This window comes from Echinops telfairi, unplaced genomic scaffold (assembly GCF_000313985.2).
Source record: "Echinops telfairi isolate 266 unplaced genomic scaffold, ASM31398v2 ScPeMD7_7425;HRSCAF=8463, whole genome shotgun sequence".
Taxonomy (NCBI): domain Eukaryota; kingdom Metazoa; phylum Chordata; class Mammalia; order Afrosoricida; family Tenrecidae; genus Echinops; species Echinops telfairi.
In genome coordinates, this window is record NW_022111325.1 from 8,138,399 (window position 1) to 8,142,784 (window position 4,386).

Consider the following 4,386-nt stretch of genomic DNA (forward strand, 5'->3'; position numbering starts at 1 on the left):
AGAGGGAGAGTGGGTTGGAAAGAGGGAACCGATTACAAGGAACTATATGTGACCTCCTCCCTGGGGGATGGACAACAGAAAAGAGGGTGAAGGGAGACGTTGGACAGGGCAAGATATGACAAAATAACAATGTATAAATTATCAAGGGCTCATAAGGGAGCGGGGAGCAGAGTGGGAGGGGAAAAATGAGGCCCTAATGCCGGGGGCTTAAGTGGAGAGGAAATGCTTTGAGAACCAAACCATCAATTGCTCATATGTAGGTTCAGTATATAGCTGAAGAAAATGAAAGCAAGTTCAGGAGAGCCAAAATACAACCCTGAGTCTATCTATCCTACCTGAATTTTGAGAACATCTCAAGTACATATTTGGATCATTGAACACTAAGGACAGAAGTCTTGATAAGCTGTGAGAGGATATCAAGAACATTGTCCATAAATAAAGCAATAGGTCATTAAAAAAGACAGGAAAGAAAGAAAAGATCAAAGTGGATGTCAGAAGATACTCTGAAACTTAATTATAGAGTAGGGAAAGCAAATGGAAGAAAGGATGAAGCTGAGGCTCTGAATAGAAAATTTCTATTGAAATTTTGACAAAGCCAAATATTATAATGAAATGTACAAATACCTAGAATTAGAAAGCCAAAAGAGAATAACACATTCCGTATATCTGAAACTGAAAGAACTGAATTAAAAAATTGAAGAATTAAATTGCAATCCTGAAAGATCCTATAAACAAACTATATGATGATGTAGGAAGCATCAAGAAAAGATGGAAACAATGCAGAGAGTTATTGTACCAAAAAGAACTAGCCCATATTCCACCATTGCAAAAGAACCAATGGTGCTGAAGTAAAAAGTTCAAGCTGTACTGAATACATTTGCCAAAAACAAGGCACCAGGGATTGATTGAGTACCAATTGAAATGTTTCAGGAGGCTAAAGGAGCACTGGAAGCTCTTACTTCTCTATGCCAGGAAATTTGGAAGACAGCGACTTGGCCAACTGACTGGAAGAGAACCATATTTGTGCCCATTCCGAAGAAAGATGATCCAACAGAATGCTCAAATTATAGAACGATATCACTGGTATCACATGAAAGTAAAATTTTGCTGAAGATCCTTCAGCAGTACCCTGATAGGACGTTTCCAGAAATTCAGGCAGAATTCAAAAAAGGACGTGGAACAAGGGGTATCATTGCTGGTGTTAGATGGATTTTAGCTGTAAACAGAGAATAGCAGAAAGATGTATACTTGTGTTTTATTGACTGATGCAAAAACATTTGACAGTGTGGATCATAACAAACTATGGATAACCTTGAGAAGAATGGGAATTCCAGAACATTTCATTGTGCTTAAGGGAAACCTGTACATGGATCAAGACACCATTGTGCAAACAAAACAAGGGGATACTGCATGATTGAAAATCAGGAAAACTGTGCATCGGAGTTGTCTCCCTTCACCATATTTATTCAATCTGTATGCTGAGCAAATCATCAAGCTGGCTTATAGGAAGAGGAAAATGGCATCAGAATTGGAGGAAGATTTGATAACAACCTATGATATGCAGATGATACAACCTTGATTGCTGACTGTGAGGAGGACTTGAAGCACTTCTTGATGAAGAATAAGGATTGCAGCCTTTAGTATGAATTACAACTCAATGTAAAGAAGACCAAAATCCTCACCACTGGCCCCACAGAGAATACTTCTTAGAGTATTAAAAGTAAGGATATTTCTTTGAGGACTAAGGTTCATGTGGTAATTATACAATTTCGTGTCAACTTGAAGATATACAAAAGTCTAGGGGTGGTATTCAACTGTCAATCAGGTCACAGCCTAATGGTGATTCCTTGTGGGAATCATAACCCTCTCAAAAGGAGGGTTCTGGGACCCTCTCTTCTCTCTATGCCTTCACCTTCCTGCTGGTGAGCCACTCTGAGATCCACCACAGCCCTGGAGATGCATCTACCACCATTGGATCCACAAGACTGCTCCCACCATGCAGTGATACTCCTGTATCACTCACACATCATTGCATGTGACTGTGTGAGTCTGAAGAGGGACTTATGGACTTATCAGACTTATGGACTTGTGTTGGACTGGGTTGGGATATTTTGTAGATCCATAATTACTTCTTGTTCTAAAGCTCTTTCTTAAGCATATATTGACTCTGTAGTCAACTCAGCCTAACACAGTGTACCTAACCCAAGCCATGGTATTTTCAATGGACTCATATGTATGTGAAAGTTGGACATTGAATAGGAAGATCAAAGAATTAATGAGTTTGAATTGTGGTGTTTGAGAAGAATATCAAAAGTACCACGGACTGCTAAAAGGACAAATAAATCTGTCTTAGAAGAAGTAAGGCCCACCTGTTCCTTAGAGGCAAGGATGGCAAGACAACGTCTTACTTTGGACATGTTGTCAGGGGAGACCAGTCCTCAGAGAAGGACATCATGCTTGGTAAAGTGGAGGGGCAGCGAAAAACAGGAAGGCCCTCAAGATGGACAGACACAGTGGTTGCAACAATAGGCTTAGGCCTAGGGACAGTAGTGAGGGTGGCGCAAGATTGTATTGTGTTTTTCTGTTGTGCATAGAGTCGCAATAGGTCGAAACTTCCTCAGTGGTACCTAACAAAGGCCACAATAGCTGATGAGAGAAGGACCGAAAGATATTTCAGGCAAAGGAAATAGCCAAGCAAAGCAGAGGACGAGAGGAAGAAAGTGGCTCAAATCTCATCAGGACTGAATTCTAAGGTCTCCTACTTCTTTACTGCCTCAACACCTATAGAATAAATCAGCCAAGAACACAGTAGGTATTGATTGTATTTGTGGAATGAGTGATAAGACAGCAATAACTATCGTTAATGTTCTTATTTACACTTTATCTCATGACCCTGCCATTTGCCATATCCTCCATAGTAGGCTCAGCTTCTTTGAGAACTGAGCCCTGGGGAACAGATTATGTCAGTGGGAGAGAAGTTCTAGTTCAGGGCACTCAGTCGGAAGGAAGATTTAAAGGCACAGGCTCCTGGCAACGTGTGGGAAGAGGAACAGGTAAGGGGGGGTGCAGGAATGTTACAATTTATATAAACTATTTTGAATATTAGTAGATCCTGTTGCAATTAATAAAATAAAAAATTGAAAACATAACATTCAAACAGGTTTTTTCCATGATGGTTTCTATAATCTATCATCTAGGGGTTCAGGGCACTATGAAAAAAATGGGCCCTTATTCCCTAAAATGCTAGAAATGACAACTCTGAATTTTATGTGCATTTTGCAAAGCAAATAACCAGACCTGTTTTATCTACTAAGAAAATTTAAATGTTTACATATTGTTTTTTCTTAAAGTGTGGTACACTTGTACAAATAATCTTGAGTTAGTCTGGGTAGACTAGGGAAACAAATCCATAGAAACTCATATATATGAGAGAGTTTTATATAAAAAGTAACTACATTAAGAAAGCATCCCAACCCAGTCCAGTCCAAAAGTATGACATTAGCCCATATGCCAGACACCGATCTACAAAGTCCTCCTCAAACTCACAAAACACACACAATAAGACCAAATTCAGAAAGAAAGCCAAATCAATGATTGTGTAACCATCTTAGCATTGGTAGGGGTCTCCACATGGCTTCTCCAGCACCCAGGACTGTATCAGGGTAGGTCCATGTGGCTTCTCCCCAGGGATGTCTCACAGGAAGTAAACCTTGCCAGCTGAGGCAAAGACCTAGCGAAGGCAGCCACACACTGGTCTGACCATCAGAGAACAAGAGACCAGACAACATAAAAGGTGAGGCTTACTGAGCCATTTATCTCTCTGCCCTTCAATTAATCCCACATGTGTATATCGCCCAGGTTGGCACAATAAACCTTAACTATCACAATCTGTAATTGGTACTGTGCTTGGCATTGAAAACTGGCACCCATGCCTAGATTTAGTAGGAGCAGTTGGCCTCCCAGTTAGCCATTTCTCCCTGTGATTCTCTAACTCTCCCCCTTTTCTCTCTCTCTAATTTTTTTTGTTTCCGCACTTCAAACTCTGACTCCTCTTGTGTGGTAGTTAAGTTTCATGTCAACTTGGCTGGACCAGGAACACCAGTATTTTGGTAGCTGACATCTAGTAATCCCTGCCCATCCACCCCCATGATGTTGCTTAACACAATGCAATTAATTCCATAATGCTATGTACAACTACTCTTACAATTAGTTATAAGAGTATTAAAATGGTCTAGGGGCTGGTCCCAGCCCCAAATACTAAGTGGATGCCTGTCCCTCCCCTGAGAAGAATGTATCTCAAAGGATGGCACTGAATCTGCAGCTTCAGGAGAAGGATATATCTGACCAGAGCACACAGGAACAGATGACGGGGGAGGAGGAGAGACT